Genomic DNA, 17990 nt, shown 5'->3' with positions numbered 1-17990 from the left:
CTGAGGGACAGAGCCCAGGCCCAGAGTTCAGGCCTCACGACCTGACCACTCCCCCGCCAAAAAAAGGGTGCTGCCATGCTAGGTATTGTGGGTTGGGTTCCTCAGGAGGGAGACCAGTGGGCTGGGGCTTCTCCAGGAAGGACTCTGGAGACCTATCTAACTGTGAAGGGAGAGTCTCAGTAGAGGAGAAGCTGGGCTCAGGGGCTTGGCCTAGTGGCTCATATCTGAAATTCCAACTATTCAAGAAATGGACATTAGAAAAATTTCAGTCTAATGTGGTCTGGAAGAAAAATATGTGAACCTATCTGGAAAATGAGTAAAGTAAAAACGAAAGGGGAAGGGGCTGAAATTGTGACTCAAATGATTGAACATGTACATAACAGGTATGAGGCCCTAAGTTCTAACTCCAGTGTCATAATTTAAAAGCAAATAAGTAAATAAATAAGAGAGAGAAAAGAAGGAAGGAAGAGAGAGGAAGGAAGAAAGGAAGGAAGGAAAGGAGGGAGAAAGGGAGGGAAGGAGGGAGGAAGAGAGGGAGGAAGAGGAGGGAAAGGAAGAAGGAAGGTTGGATGTGAAACAGATGATCTTAGCTCAAAATGGCCATAACCTAAGAGAGCTACCCAAAATAATATTAAAGTCTATGAATAATCCTCAAATATTTGTAAGTACAGTAAACATCTCATTTTAAAATTTGAGTAGTTATTGTCATTGAAGGGGAGAGAGTACTTGAGGAAGCCCCAGCCCCCAAAAATACTGGCAAAGTCAGAGCGATGGGGATCACTAGAATGGAAAACTCTCTTCTCATTTTCTGGTTTAATATCTTCTGATAAAATAAATTTCCAGTTTGCCTTCAGGAAAATGGCTGGAAAGAGAATGGACACCAGGAGCAGCCAGTTAATCAATCACAAGGCTGGGCCAAAAGCTCCAGTGGAGGCTGTGGGAAATAGTCAGGCAAAAACTACTCATGCTGCCCACGAGGGCGATTGCTACACAGGAGCCCAGCACCAAGATGCCTGGGGTTCACTGAAGGAGAGGAATGAAAAGAAGGAAGAAGCTGGAAGACTTGAATAGCAATGCCTGCGGAACTCACAAGCACAATCCATGAACAATCTCCTGCCCTGTAGAAAGAACCACAACCAGGTATGATTTTCTAGGCAAGGACTGAAAACACCCAGAAAGGGACCTTGAATGTAGCAAGTCAACATGTGATGTGTGTCCCTTTTCTCCTCCTTTTTCCAGTGCTTCAGCTTACCCAATGGGGCTCCAAGAAAACACAGAGAAAAGAAGAAAACAGATTCCCCTCCTAATCAAGAAAAGGAAAAAAGAACATGAGAAGCTAATTATCATCTTCTCTCCATTTCATTTCTCAAACCACATACACTACCCACAAAGAGAAGAGAAAGCTTTGAGTTAGGTACAAAAGCCTTTGAATATGGCTCAAGTAATAAAGTCTTTACCCAGTAAGTACAAGGTTCTGAGTTCAAACTCCAATACAAAAAAAAAGTTTGGGTGGCTTTTAGTAGCCCAAAGTGGCCACAACCTAAGAGATCTTTGAGGGAGTTTACAAAGCCCAGTTTAAGACCAGAGAAAAAGAAAACCACTTTATGTTTCTCTTTTTATGTTCAGTAACATGCTAACATTCATAAGTGCCAAATAGAACTTGGGGGGTGGAGTGGCTTTTAAAGAATGTATTTATAGCCGGGCGGTGGTTACTCACACCTATTATCTTAGATACTCACGAGGCTAAGATCTGAGGATCCAGGTTCAAAGCCAGACCAGACCAGACAAGGAAAGCCCATGAGATTCTTATCTCCAATAAACCACCAGAAAACCAAAGTGGAGCTGTGGCTCAAGTGGTAGAGTGCTTGCCTTGAGCTGAAGAGCTGAGGACAGTGCCCAGGCCCAGAGTTCAAGCCCTATGTCCAACAAAAATAAAATAAAATAAAGAATGTATTCATTAGCCAGGTGCTGTTGGCTCACATCTATAATCCTAGCTACTCAGGAGGTTGAGATCTGAGGATCATAGTTCAAAGCCAGCCTGGGCTGGAAAGTAAATGAGACTCTTATCTCCAATAAATCACCAGAAAACCAGAAGTGGAGCTGTGGCTCAAGAGGTAGAGTGCTAGCCTCGAGCTGAAGTGCTCAGGGACAGCGCCCAGGCCCAGAGTACAAGCCCCATGACTGACAAAAAAAAAAAAAAAAAGAACATCTTTATTTTCCTGCTGATTCTGATGAGATAGCTCTTGTTTTTGTCTCTGAATCTTTATTTCAATATAGGGTTTGATGGATTCTATCAAATCCAAATGAAAATCCACACTTGGAGAATAAATTCTGTGTTTTTTTCAAAAAATAATTTGTTGCCCTTCTGAATTTTTATGTAATACACATAAAAAAAATCAATAAATACATGTCTCCATGATTTGGAAGGAAAAAAAGATGTACCCTTGACTGTGCCACAAGTAAAGAGAAGTTGTGGTTTGACCCACCCTAGAGACCTACTTTCTCCCTTGATGTGAACAGTGCTGTTCAGGGAAAGTGCATTGGCTCCTAATCACTGTTGTGGAACAAAAGTATTTGTAACTAGGTCACCAGGAAGAGCTGAAATTGCAGGCCTGTATAAAGGCAAAAGCTGAGAATATGGCAAACTGGAAACGGTGATTTGGAAGTAGACTTTACACTCAAAGTCCTCCCCAAGATGTAAGAGGTGGGGCAGTTAGTGCTTGGTTGCAGATCACTAACACACATCCCTCCAGTCCCACACATTCTCCAGCACCCACACTTCCTGCAGTTGGATTTTCTTTGTCCCCCTGTGTGTCACCCTCCATCACATGATCTGTAATGGCCTGCTTAAAAACCTGGGTGTTTCTCCTTATGCTATCAATAATGACACCAATGGCTAGTTACATTTCTTGATCTATATGTAGTCTCTTATTTCATCCTCAACCAGATTTTATCAAGTTGATACCATAATGATATATGATAGAGTCAGGAAACTTGAGTTTTGGTTTTACCAATGCTCAAAAGACTGGGCCTAAGTTAGATTCTGGCAATATTCTCTGGGATTCTCACTTCTCATCACTAAAGGAGAAAATAAATAAATGAACAAGAAACTAATTTATAACTGAGAAGCACAGATCAAGCTCAGTCCTAAACTTCCTTCAATTCTTTTTTTTTGGGTCCGGTGGTGGGGCCTGAACTCTGGGCCTGGGCGCTGTCCCTCAGCTCTTCAGCTCAAGGCTAGAGCTCTATCACTTGAGCCACAGCGCCACTTCCAGCTTTTTTTTTCTTTTTGCTTATGTGGTGCTGAGGAATCGAACCCAGGGCCTCAGGCATGCAAGGCACGCACTCTACCACTGAGCCATCTTCCCAGCCCCTTCCTTCAATTCTTAACTTCCTCTGGATGGCATTGGAACCAGTGCAGAAAATTAGCAGAAGTGTAAGGAAAGAGAGGCTTTGTCTAAACATGGGGAATTTTTGTTAGTGGTATCTTGTAGGTTGTTTAAGTTTGGGTGATGACGGGATTGTGATTTGTTTAATGGTTTGGAAAAGTGGGTGCCAAAGGTCAACTCTCAGTACTGTCACATAGTTACTTTCAATATTTATATCGCTATGTGAAGTATTCTCTCAGGGTGAGGAAGCATAGTTACAGAAGCCATTGTTATTCATAAACTTGACCTGACCTTGTGTATGTGGTACTCTTTACTGAAGACTAGTCACTCATACTCATATCTCTCTGGTGTCTCCCAGTAAATGTAAACTTAAGAATGTATCTTCATGACGGAGACCTTAGTTTACCAGGGGAGTGGTAAGAAGGAAATAGAACTATATTACTGAATAGTACTAGGTGTTGGGCTATACAGGAAAGGAGAAGGTGGAAGCTCACCTGGTTTTAGGTGAGGGCTTGTGAAGTTTCCCTCCACTTAGACCCAGGTCCTTGTGTTTGATTGCAGAATAAGATTTTCCAGACAAGTCGCAATGGTAAGAAAACTTGGCAGAGCTTTATTGAGTAATCAGGCAAGCAGAAAGGCAGGACACACTCTAATAGACAGAGTATAAGTGCTCAAAGAGAGACAGAACCAAGCTCTTTGACATCAGTGGTATATATGATAAAGACAGGGTCTAACTTAAAGTTATTCTAGGATGTGTTTTTCTTTGTTTTCACATCTAGTACATTTAATCACTCTTCATTATTACACTTTTATCTCTTGGGCTCAGGGTCTCTAAGACTGACCTGCCCACTAAACTTTGATCATTTTTTTTTTTTTTTGGTCGGTCATGGGGCTTGAACTCTGGGCCTGGGTGCTGTCCCTCAGCTCTTCAGCTCAAGGCGAGCGCTCTACCACTTGAGCAACAGCGCCACTTCCGGTTTTCTGGTGGTTTATTGGAGATAGGAGTCTCACAGTCTCTCCTGCCCGGGCTGGCTTTGAACCGCGATCCTCAGATCTCAGCCTCCTGAGTAGCTAGGATTACAGGCGTGAGCCACCAGCGCCCGGCTTGATCATTTTATTTTGAAGTAGGCCCTGAGAGGAGACTTGAGCTGGGTACAGCTTCTTCCAGGCTTTGTCTTTGTTTTAGGGACTTTAGGGGAAAACTTTAAACAAGGTTAACTGGACCTTGGCTCCAACCAGCCCAGTTCCTGGAATGGAAAGAATGCCTCTAGGTCCCCCTCCCCTTAACAACCTAACCCACCTTGATTGTTCAGTTAAGGACTGACCCATAAAACAGATAGGTTGTAATCTGGCTCCAACTGGCAACACCATGTGCTTACAGTAAACCCTGCCTTTTGCACATGCTTACGGTAAACTCTGCCTATTGGCCAACTGTGTGTAGTCTGGTATGACAGTACAATCCTTTGTATGTGTTAAGATCCCATTGGTCACCTGCGCATGACCAAGCTCAACCTCATGGATTTTGCCTTTAAAAAACAAAGAATGGGGGCCGATCAGGGCCCCAGTATCAGCTCCCGAGTCTGTGCTGCGGCCCTGGCTGGTCAGTGTAGGAGCCTTCTCAATAAAGTTGCTTCTTTGTTAACAACTTTGTTGAGGTGGGCTCTGTCACTCCGGACGACTAGGTGGGCTTGCCTGCCTGAGTAGGGGTCTTCCTACTACATCCCTTCCAAGAAAGATTACATTCTGCCATATTTTTTGAAATTATTATCTTTAAGTATTGTATAGAGGAGTTGCCATTTAACAAAGCAGATATAATGTATCTTGATCAATGCCACCCTTTTCAACATTCTTACCCATTCCTTCCCTACCCACCCCTTCCTTCACTCTTCTTAATAGGATGTACATTGGATTCTTGCCTGCATTTTCCCCCTGTTCTCCTCTTCATTTTCTTACCCCTTTCCCTTACATCCCACACCTTTCAAGTACTCACTTCCTGGTATTTTATTTTGCTGAACTTTAATTTTGGCTTTCTAAGGAATTACACTATTTGAGACCTCCCTTGAATCTACTGTGTTTCAGTTAATATATTTGTATGCACTTGTATACCACCCAACATAATTACTTATGAGTTTTAAAGATAAATCTGGCTTCCACATTTAAGGGAAAACATGGATCCTTTGTCTCTCTGGAACTCTGACTTCACATGATTTTTTTTCTAAGTCTATTTTTTTTTCTCTCTCTCTCTCTTTTTTTTTTTTGGTCTGGGCCCGGACACTGTCCCTGCACTCTTCAGCTCAAAGCTAGTACTCTACCACTTAAGCCATGGTGCCACATCTGGTTTTCTGGTAGTTAATTGGCTATAAGAGTTTCACAGACTTTCCTGCCCAGGCTGGCTTTGAACCATGATCCTCAGATCTCAGCCTCCTGCGTAGCTAGTATTACAGGTATAAGCCACCAGCGCCCAGCAGCTTTCTATTTCTTTACAAAGGTACAATATCACTCTTTCTAATGGATGAGTAAAATTCTACTTTATGCAATGTGGTATATATACCACATTTTCTTGATCCATTCATTGAGAGGTTCCTGGGTGATTCCTACCTTGGCTGTAGTGAATATTGTGTCAATAAACATGGTTGTGCTGATGACTTTATTATATACTGGTTTATAATCTTTTGAGCAAATGCCCAGGAGTGGAATTGATGGATCATAGGATAGTTCTATGTTTAATTTTTTTAGCAACCTTCACACTGCTTTTCAGAGTGGTTGAACACATTTACATTCTAACAACAGAGTACTATAGTTCCCTTTGGGCCACATGTTCTCCAGCATCTGTTTGGCTTTTGTTTGTTTGTTTGTTTTTGTTTTTTAATAATGGCCTCTGGGGTGAGGTAATATCTCAATGTTGTTTTGATTCACATTTCCTTTATTACCAGAGATGTTGAGTATTTCTTCCTGCATCATTAGTTATTTTTACTCATTCTGAGAGACTCTCTCTAGTGCACTAGCTCATTTATTAAAATTAATTAATTTTTAAGTTCTCTGTATACTCTAGATATTAGGCCATTAGAAAGTCAAAGTAGTGTTGGAGGAGTAACAATTCCAAACTTCAAAGTCTATTACAGAGGCACAATAATGAAAACAGCTTGGTATTGGGGAGGTAGGAACAGGCTTGAAGAACCATGGAACAAAATAGAAGACCCAGAAATAAACCAACAGACCTACAGCCATTTAGTATTTGATAAGGGAGCCAAAAACATAGGCTGGAAGAAAGACAGCCTCTTCAACAAATGGTTATGGCAAAAGTGGATATCCACTTGCAGAAAATTGAAACTAGAACCTTATATATCACCAGCATCAGTTAAAAAATTGGATCAAATACCTGAGTGCAAGACCTGTAGTCATTGTTAGGTTTTTAAAAAGAGGTAGCCTATTAAGAACTGCACCACGCATGTGGTATTCAGGTAAGGGGTAGGGTTATTCAGTAGACCTGCTGGGACCAGGCAAGGTTGGCACTCCACGCGGCTGGCAAAAGAGGAGCCGTCTGGCCCCGGGTTTGGCCTTATATAGGTAGGGGGCGGGGAAGGGTGTCTCCAGGTAAAGGGAAGTGGGACCAGGTAAGAAGTGGGACCAGGTGAGAGAAGGGTGTGGCCACATCAGATTAAGAAGTGACCTCAGCAGATGCGGATGTGACCTCTTCCAGGTGTCCCAGTTGCCTAGGTAACGCAGGTACTGGGCGGGGTCTGTTCGCCGTCCAGGAATGGACCTTACATTCCAGCCTTTTGATAATTATGAAAAAGGGCGAAGATTCTCTCTGGCTACTTCCTGCTGGCAAGGGGCGTCAACAGTAGGGGTAAAAGGCTGGGATGTGGTCCACTCTGGGAGAAGGCAGCAGGCTGCAGCTGTCACTTGGGTGTTGAGTCCTTCGATGAAGTCTGGAGGAGGCAAGTCTCTTAGATGAAGTCTGGGGAAGTTTCATGAGGCATGGACGGAAACTTGAACAAATGGAAACTCTGACAATTTTTAAACCTAGAATGGCTAGCCTTTGAGAGGGAACCTAGAGGGGGGTCCCGGGGACCCAGCCTGCTTCGCACTCTTCAGGGCACAAGCCAAAAAGTTCTTAATCGGCTACCTCTTTTTAAAAACCTAACAGTCATGAAACTATTATAGGAAATATTAGGGGAAACATTAAGGCTCCTGTACACAGGTAGAAACTTTCTGAAGAAAGATCTAGAAGCCCAGCAAATCAAAGAAAGACTTGATCGATGAGACTGCATCAAACAAAAAAGTTTTTGCATGTCAAAGGACATATCGAACAAGCTAAAAGGACTGCTATACATATTTTTTTTTGCCAGTCTTGGGGCTTGAACTCAATGTCTGGGTACTGCCCCTCAACTTCTTTGGCTCAAGGGTATCCCTCTACCACTTGAGCCACAGTGCCACTTCCAGCTTTTTCTGTTTATGTGGTACTGAGGAATTGAACCCAGGGCTTCATGCATGCTAGGCAAGCACTCTACCACTGAGCCACCTTCCCAGCCCCAAATGCCATATATTTTTAAAACAGATGTCTATCCTTGAGATAAATACTTTGTGCCAGAAGGTATTTGCTTTTGTTTTATTTTATGATATCCTTGATCAGTTTCAGAGCACACAAATGGGAGGGGGGGGAACAGATGTAGAAAGCTACTCTTGCTTTTTTCCTTTTTCTTTCATGAATACTACAGCTTTTGTAGGAGTGTAAGAGTAAAAGCAAAGATCGTGCTTCTTAGGTTTCTAAATATAGTGTTTGTTTCTGAATTCCTAACTGCTGTTTACCATGCTTCATTTTCACTAATCTATCTTGCCTCAGGAGAGGCTAATCTAACTGTAGGGTGAGATGGAACTGGGTCTCTGGTTAAAGCATTATGGTGATATGGAGACAGTTGATTAAGTAAACCTACCAGTTATTAAATATCTCAAATAACCACAATAGAGAACAAGAGAATTGGAAGAAGGAAGTGAGGAAGAAACCACAACCACATATACAGCCACTAAGGAGCAATAGAATAAGTAGAAACCAAGCCATAAGATCAGAGTGCAGAACACCTAATACAAGAAAGAGAAAAGTTAGATACTATATCATGTTCAAGAAATCTGGCTATCTGGTTAGGATATAGACAATGAAGAGGGACCAGGGATTGGGGAACCAAGGAAGAAATACATGCCGGAGAACCTTTCTGACTGCAATCGGAAGTAGTTGAGGGTGGGGACTGTAGGAAAAGAGTTGACATTTGTTTTAAAAAGAATGGTATGAGGTTGGTGTGGTATACTGGCATGATCATTTCAGAGGAGAGGAGGTGGATGGGATGCAACTGGACTAACTGGATGGATGGGCAGAGTAAATGGTATGTACCAATAATTTATGATTATGAAGCAACTGGTCTGTACTGAATACTTGCTAGGAAAGAAGCAGAATGGAGGGGGGAATAAAGGAATAAAGATCAACCTCAAGGAGAAATTCAATTTTAAAAAAACAACCAAAAAACTAAAAGACATATTAAAGAGTATAAACTACAACAACAATAAAGACTATGCACTTAATCTAGTATGAAAAATTGCAATTGTCAAACCAAGACTGGGACAAAGGACATGCTGTGCAGATACCCTCTCCCACTCCCCATACCTAAAGATCTTAAGGGGCTCCCTGACCCTGTGCTCTGTCCTGCTGTGTGTTTCTGGTAGGTTTCCTCCATTTTTAGCCTCTCTCCAGGTCATAGACATCTAATCTGACAGTGAGGAGATTCTCTACAGGTTTCTATCAGTCTCTTGCCCAAAATCACTCCTTTTGCCTGAGTTGAATAGGTGGTTGTCCTGCCAGTTATTTAGCAGTTTGGCTCCTGCAGAGCTGTCTATTTAGCAGGTTCTCACCCACAATGGCAACTGCCTGCCACTTTGTGAGGTGTGGTGAGGTACAAGCAACAATTGATCTCTCCTTCTTGCATAGGAGTAGTTGCTGCCTCTCTTCTCCTTGTAACAGGACTGAGGATTGCAGTGTGCCTGAATTTCTCCCACTACTGGAGTAGACAGCCCATTCTCTGATTTATTTTGTTACAAGATAAATTATCAGAGAATTCAGAGAAGCCACATTTTTGGAGGTCAAATCTTGGAGTCTTTATTACAACACTAGCAGTCTGCAGGCAGCCCAATGTAACAAAGGGCTGTAGTCTGCAAAATACACTTAACACTGTTAGGAAACAGGTCAACAAGGAAAGAAAGAACAAAAACAACACCAACAAACCAGAGCTGAATTGGGACACCATGTTGATCAGAGATGATCCAGGAGACAGGACATAGGACGGGAGCTCAGAGACACATGGCATGGAGTACTGGCGCCTATGCTCATCCAGGCCTAAATAGGGTGCGGGCAGGGGCAGGGCCACAGGACACACCCACTCCCTGCCACTGGACACAGATGTAGTAACCTATCAGCCAAGTGTCTGCCCTTGTCTCCAGGAATCTGGGCATGCCCATCACCTGGGAGGCAAGGGTGTCACCTTCCCCCAGCATGAAGAAGATGCCAGACCTTAAATCAATGCAGAAAAAGAACATTCTCTATTTTCAAAGCTTTCCTAAGGCTATGATACCTGCATTTGTCTGAAACAGAGCCCTCCTAGCTCACCTGCATTCAATGAATAGCCTCTCTCACCTCTAGGCTTTTCAGCACTGAGTGGAGAATTCCCTCCCTCCCCCCCTCCCCCCCACCAGAACCATCAGAATGGCTACAAGAAGTTACTTGGACTCAGCCTCCTTACTTCAAATTTATCTAGTCCTGTCAAGTTCTGTTCCCTTCCCCCAATTGGGGAGACTTTTCAACAATTTCCCAGTCACTTGACAATTCTTTTGATAAATTTTCTTTCTGGCTTGACGATCTGGTCTCAGCTCTGTTAGCTTATTCACCCCTATTTTGTGTTGACAGCATTCACTCTGGGTCATTCACAAGCCAGGCCTGGCCATAGTTGCCTATTCCCACAGGCCCCAGCTATATCAGCAATGGAGTCTGGATTCTCAGTCCTGGTCACACACTGGTTCTAGTGTAATCGCAAGATGCCAGCTATAGTACCTATTGTCTCTATTATAGAATGTTTTCCCTGGCTACATGACAGCTATAAGATGTATTGACTTTGCTATGCGCTAAATATAGAATGTACTGTGGCTGTGATAGGAAGTTTTCCCTGGCTGCAAGCCAGATATAGAATGTCCTACCCTGGCTGTCTGATATCTCCAGTGTCCAGCTGTGACTACAAAAATTTCCTGCCCCAGACCCTTCTGTCTCGGACTCCTGACATTGTATCTACCACTAAGGCTGCAAGAGAAGTTTGCTACTCTTGATCCCACAAGAGATAGCCTGTTAGCCTCTAGCTGATATTAAACATTACTTTCTTCTATGTGACTATGTATCCAAGTGGTTTTCTGGGTCAGCACTTACAAGCTCAAACATTGGATTGCTCCAATTTACCGTCTTGTTCTGCCTCTCTACTTTAATGTCTTTAAATACTGATGCAAAACAAAGCATAAGGTTTTTAGTAGTAAATTTCTGTTTGAACGCCTACTACCTTTCTTCTTCAGTGATCTACTCTTGTTGCTTCCATAGAACATTGACTCCAAATGTTGAAAAAGACATGAAATCATGTTTGATGAGGGCTTACATTATTTTTATTGTTGTTAGTGAAGGACTGACCTCTCCCCCCTTGGCCCATTATTTTTAGGTATCCAAAGATGAGATTTGAAGGATTGATAGATACCACCCTTTTTTTCTAGATGCATACAGATACCAGGCAGCCATAGTGTAGACTGCCTGACGCTTGCAGGGCAGTCTAAGTCTGGCTGTAAATATTCCATCCTGGGCCCAACCAAAGAGCTCTCCACCTTCCTTGACCTAGTAGCTTTTCATTAACCACTACCTCCTTGCTACACCCCATAAAACCCCATTCCTGAGTCCATCTCCTTACACAATCCTCTATACACACAGAGACGTCTGTGTCCCTCACTGGCAATAAACAGTCCTAGCCTGTTGAAATTGAATCTGGCTTGTTCCTTCCTTTCTCCTTCATTTTCCCCAACAGTTAGAGTAAACTAATTGTACTAAAGTTTCTTTATGGGCTGGATATGTGGCTTAGTGGTAGAATGTTTGCCTAGCATGTATGAAGCCCTGGGTTTGATTCTTTAGTATCACATAAACAGAAATAGCCAGAAGTGGCTCAAGTGGTGCAGTTCTAGCCTTGGGCAAAAGAAACTCAGGGACAGTGCCCAGGCCCTGAGTTTAAGCCCCAAGACTGGCAAAAAAAATTACAAAAAGTTTCTTTGTGATGTTTAAAACATGCATACAATATACTCTGATCCAATTCACCCTCTTTGTTACTTTTTCTTAACCTTCCAACTTCTTTGTAATATAAGCATTGCAATGGCTATTATTAAGATAGATAGTTAGAAAGATAGATAAATAGTTATCAATGTACTTTGATCATATTCATGCCCACCTTCCCTTTTTCCTACCTCCTTCCTGCTATAGTCCCCACCCTGCCTGCCTTTTACAGTATTTATTTTTATTATTATCATTTTAGGTTTAGAACTCTGCATGATTGAAAACACATGATACTTGTCTTACTGAGCATGTCTCACTTAATGGGATAATTGCCAATTTTTACCAATTTTCCAGCAACAAAATAAATAAAGCACAATTTCTTCTTTGTTTCTGAATAATAATCCTTTGTGCTTTTTTTAATCTGTGTGTGTACATGGCTTTTTCCTCATGTCTCTTAGCTTTTTCCTCATGACTAGTGTTCTACCACTTGAGCCACCCATGCTTCCAGTTCCTATATCATATTTTCTTTAACCATTCATCAGTTGATTCCAGAGCTTGTCTATTGTGAATAATGCTACAAGAAGTATGGATATACAGATGCTTCTGTTGTATTGTATGTAATGACTTACATTCCTTTGGATTTTGCTAATGAGGGTGTTTTATATTTTTTGTCAGTCATGGGGCTTGAACTCAGGACCTGGGCACTGTCCCTGAGCTCTTTAGCTCAAGAGAAGCACTCTCCTACTTGAGCCACAGAGCCACTTCCAGTTTTCTGGCTGCTAATTGGAGATAAGAGTCTCATGGACTTTCATGCTTGGGCTGGCTTTGATCCTCAGATCTCAGCCTCCTGAGTAGCTAGAATTATAGGCATGAGCCACTGGCGCCCAGCTAATGAGGATTTATTTTAATGTGCATATAGAACATACCACCAAAATATTATTTCTCCTGTAGATATTACACAAGTAAGTAATTTAACATTTGTAAAACTATATACATTTCTAGTGGCCTCACTGGTTAGAGAACTTTATTTCATAAATGCCAAAATAGCACATTCACATTTAATGTATAATATTTTGAAATATTTTATGATATGATACATGTATTTCTGCAAATACAGTTATTGTTAAATAGTGTTTGCTTTGGCAAATTATTTCATATTTTCAATTTTTACCTTCATAGGAAACTGATGAAGTTGACACCCTGAGTTACAACATTAGTGAAATTCAGAGAATATGATTTACACCAAAACATATTCAACTTCTTGTGTTCATTTGTAACAAACCATGCAACCAATAATTATTGACAGCACAGTGGTGATGCTGTTGATGCGTGGCTTTTCTATAATTGCTAACATTTCTCTGAAGGTCACAGAGGAAAAAAATGTTCTTACAAATAAACTCGGTGAGGCCATCTTCTGGGCCTGTAAAGGGAAATTGAGATTACCTGTCAATTTAATGACCATCTATCTGCCCTCAGCAAGGACAAATAAAAGAAATGTGTTCTCCAACTGGTTACCCATTGACCTTCTGTTTTGAAGCAACCAAGGAAGAATATATAAAGCAGTGTCTTCAACACTGATTCATTCAGTGACTACATTTAAACACATATCTTGACATTTATTTTAAAGGGGTTATCTAAATCTCTTGTCATCAGTTTGATCACATCTTGTTGTTAGTGCTTACTTTTAATGGCCACATTTGGACCTAAGTCTGCCTAGGATTTAATAGTTTCAATTATACATTCGTGACAGAAAAGGAAAGGGAAAAAAATGGCTTCTCAATGAAAATCAAATCCAAGTCAGCAAACATTTACTGAATACTTACTGTAGTCTAGCCTTTGGCTCAGGTAGACCTATCTTCAACTCCCTCTTACCTGTCAGGACATCACACTTCTCATGGTTCACACTTATGCAGAGTACTATTTCCCACTCTCATGGTTTCATCTTTGATCCCTGTGCTTACAGCCTTGCTGTAATTTGGATGTTGTATCCACCAAAGGCTCAGGTGGTACAGTCTTAGTACTCAAAGTGGCACTATTGGGAGGTTCAATGGACCTTTGATGATTGGCTTTAGTGGGAGGTATTCAGGTCATTGGGGGTTTGCACTGAAAGGAAATAATGGAACCCTGCTCTCCTTTCTCTGCCCCTCCCTTCCCCCCCCCCCTGTTTCTGATGTTTTTGTCACAACAAATCCTATCTTTGTCAGTCAGCAGCAACCCCAGCCCCTACCAGAAGCTCCGTAATCCATAAACAGCCAGAACATAGATTTTGAAACCAAAGGAAAACCTGGATCAACTCTAGCTTCACTTACTGTTAGCTACTTTCTTTTAGTTGCTGGTTTTAAAAATCATTAACTTGGGGGCTGGGAAGGTGGCTCAGTGGTAGAGCGCTTGCCTTGCATGCCTGAGGCCCTGGGTTCGATTCCTCAGTACCACCTAAACAGAAAAAACTGCAAGTGGTGCTATGGCTCAAGTGATAGAGTGTTAGCCTTGAGCAAAAGAAGCTCAGGGACAGTGCCCAGGTCCTGCGTTCAAGCCCCAGGACTGGCAAAAAAATCATTAACTTTATAGATCATACAGCTAAGCAATGTATTATGTATAATATATTAATTATCTACACCAGTAGCTTTGGTGTAGATAACACCTCTGACCTGCCAATATTGGTGAGTAGTTACGTAGGCTACTTTTCAGAAACTGAAGTCCACTTTGGCTGATACCACCAACTCTTAGCTCTACATAGATGCCCAATGAGTGACCTCATTGGAGGACTAAGAGCACCACCCTCAGATCATGCTTTCACCACCATTTTCTGAGCATGCTTCCTATGGAGAACCATGATCATTGATTACACATGTGCAGACCACTGATCACCTCACCTCTGACCAACTTTCTTCACATCTATACATCATTCAGCTCGATCCTTAGGTAAGTGGCTTTGAGACTTGTTTTCCTTCTCCATATATGTGGCCATTATGTGAGTAAACTCTTCTTCAATGGCAAAAATCTCATACCTGCATGCTATGCAGCAGGTATTCTGGTACTAGGCAGCCTGGTTCAATAACAACAGGAACCTCCAAAACTATGAGCCGAAATAAACCTCCTCTTATATGTTAGTTATCTTGAGTGCTTTGTTACAGTAATGGAAAGATGACTGGGGTCCAAACCTTTATGATGCCAGTCTCCAACCACAAAGTCTATCTAGCCATTTTCTGATCTCCCTCCATGGAGCCCAGACAAGTTTGCTTTTAGGTGTTTGTTGTTATTATTGTTGATGGTTCTAGACCTTGAACACAAGACCTAGGGCTTGTCAGTTAAGCACTCTATCATTTCAGCCACTCCATCAGCCCTGTTATCTTTTTAGAATTAATTTTAGGGGCTCATAGTTGTCCGGTTCCATTTGATTTGTTTTTGTTGTTGTTGTTGTTGTTTCCTTAGTCCTGGCCTAGGACTACAGTCTTCCTTCCTACACCTCCTGAATGTCTGGAATTACAAACTTGACCTAACATGCTCAGCTTGCTTATTGAGATGGGGTCTTGCTGTGCCTCCCAATCTCACCCTCCCAAGTAGCTGAGATTATTGCCATGGACTACCATGCCTTACATCCTTTTTTTTTTCTGTATTTCTGAGACCTATTTTGCTTCTTTATAAAGGTAGCAGGGATTTAGCATCCATGGATTTAACCAACCCAGGATAAAAATTATTCTGAAAATAAAATTTTGTCTGTATTCAATTTTATGTGTAGGTTTTGCTTTCTTTTCATTATTCCCCAATACCTATTTACATAACACCTCCATTGTACTATACCTCATCAAGAGAAGACTGGAGGTACTTGGGAGCATTGTGCTGGTTCTATGCAAACATCGTACCATGTTTTGTTGAGGGGCCCAAGTATCCATGGATTTTAGTGTCCATGGGATGCAGGCATCTGCTGCCAATTTCACACAAGGACCTTTCCACATGTCATACATTTCCTATCCAATTACTCCTAAAGCATGATTGAATTGCCTCAAGTCTGTGCTCAAGAACTTTAGTGGCTCCCTATTATACACAACCTTAAACACACGTCTCAACAGAGCAGTCAGCACTATGGTGATCTAAACTCATCATGACATTCCAGCTTCCCACATGTGTTCATTCATATTCTATCTCTCCTCATGACCTTTTTGGGAAGGCTATGTGTTAACTCAATATTCTCTTCTCTCCTAGCCTAGCATGTTCTTTCCCTAGGCCACACTAGGCCCATTTAGTAAAGGCAGTAAACAATTAGCCCCTACCCCCTTTACGTGATGGGTCACTCCTTTGGGATAGCTATAACCATTTAGGATAGCTATAACCATTTGGGATAGCTATAACCATCTGAGAGGGCACTCCTTTGGGACAGCTATAAGGAGTGCAAGATTCCCAAAATTTCAAAGGTTATTAAAAGTCACTTGAGACAATAGCCAGCACTTCTCTCCTGAGAAGGGGTCTTGCTGGTCCCTTTACTGGCAATAAACCTTTCTTTGTTCCTTGTACTTGGATATCTGTGTGGCAAAGTCTAATTGACCTAACACTATGCATCTTGATAACTTCCTCAAACAAAGGTCTATTCACTCCTTTCATCACCAAGCACTCTCCTCACTAGGTGCCCTGAGAGTTTTCTTGAAGGATTCCTTTGTAATACAGAGATGCCTTGCATAACAAATTGCCCTCTGTGGGTTTTGGTGCTGGTGTTTGAACTCATACTTTTATATATGTTGGGCAGGTGCTCTACCACTTGAGTCATGACCATGGTGCTTTTTGCTTTATTTTTCAACTACTATAATGTTTTTCATTATAGGCCAACCTGCATTGTGATTCTTTTATGTATGTGTCCTGAATAGCTAGAATAGCAAGTGTGTGCTATCATATTTAGGTATTGTTTGAGATAGAGTTTTGATAACTTTTTTCCTGGGCTGGTCACAACCTGTGATCCTCCTGATCTCTGCTTCCCAAGTATCTGAGATTATAGAAGCACACTATTACAACAGGCCTGGCCTCTGTATCTTTATTTACAGGGATATATATAATTCTTATCTTTTCTCATGGATCATAAATTTTTGAGAGCAGCTTTATTTATTCACATATTCATATACACAGAAAGACAAACATAGGAGGCTGGGAAGGTGACTCAGTGGTAGAGTGCTTGCCTTGCATGCATGAGGCCCTGGGTTTAATTCCTCAGCACTACATCAGCAGAAAAAGTTGGAAGTGGTGCTGTGGCTCAAGTGGTAGAGTGCTAGCCTTGAGCTGAAGAGCTGAGGGACAGCGCCCAGGCCCAGAGTTCAGGCCCCATAACAAACCAAAAAAAAAAAAAAAAAAGACAAACATGGGGCTGGGAATATGGCCTTGTGGTAGAGTGCCTACCTAGTATGAATGAAGCCCTGGGTTCGATTCCTCAGTACCACATAAACAGAAAAAGCAAGAAGTGGCACTGTGGATCAAGTGGCAGAGTGCTAGCCTTGAACAAAAAAGAAGCTCAGAGACAGTGCACAGGCCCTGAGTAGACTGGCCAAAAAGGAAAAAAAAAGACAAACATCTTAGACTCTTTCCTCCCAAAGTGTGCTGAGGGAAGGGACAAGTGCTGAGCAGTGGGCTGGAGACTGGTGCATCAGAATTGTCTTTGGGAAGGAGACCCCTACACAATATACAAAATTCCTGTATCTGAGGATAAAAAAATGGGATTTCTAGAAGAGTCCAAGAGATAGTAATCTCTGTGTAGACAAAAAATAATCCAAGTAAAAGCTGACAATTATGACTCTGATTTCCATTAGAAAATGGAAATGTAAAGTTATACCAGGTCAGTTTTCAGAATAAGAAGAGCAATTTGGGATATTGTTTCAGGGTTTGTCAACATAAAATTCAATGTGAAATTTATTCATGGAGATGAATAACAACCCACATACATTCTTCTTTACTTGATTAGACTGTTGATTGAATCTCTATTATAAAAATGAGAGAATTTCATACTTGAAACCTATTTTGTGTGTGTGTGTGTGTGTGTGTGTGTGTTGGAGGGTTTTATTTGATAGTGTATGGATTGAATTTAGGACTTTTCTTTTTTTTCCTTTTTCTCTTTCTTTCTTTCTTTCATTCTTTCTTTTGTTCTTTCTTTTTGCATGCTAAGCAAGCCCTCTACAACTCGAGCCATGCTTTTTTTTTTTTTGGGGGGGGGGTCCGGTCATGGGGCCTGAACTCTGGGCCTGGGCGCTGTCCCTCAGCTCTTCAGCTCAAGGCTAGCGCTCTAC

Source organism: Dipodomys ordii, unplaced genomic scaffold (genome assembly GCF_000151885.1).
Source record: "Dipodomys ordii isolate 6190 unplaced genomic scaffold, Dord_2.0 Scaffold9, whole genome shotgun sequence".
NCBI classification, from domain to species: Eukaryota; Metazoa; Chordata; class Mammalia; order Rodentia; family Heteromyidae; genus Dipodomys; species Dipodomys ordii.
This window is presented reverse-complemented; position numbering follows the sequence as displayed.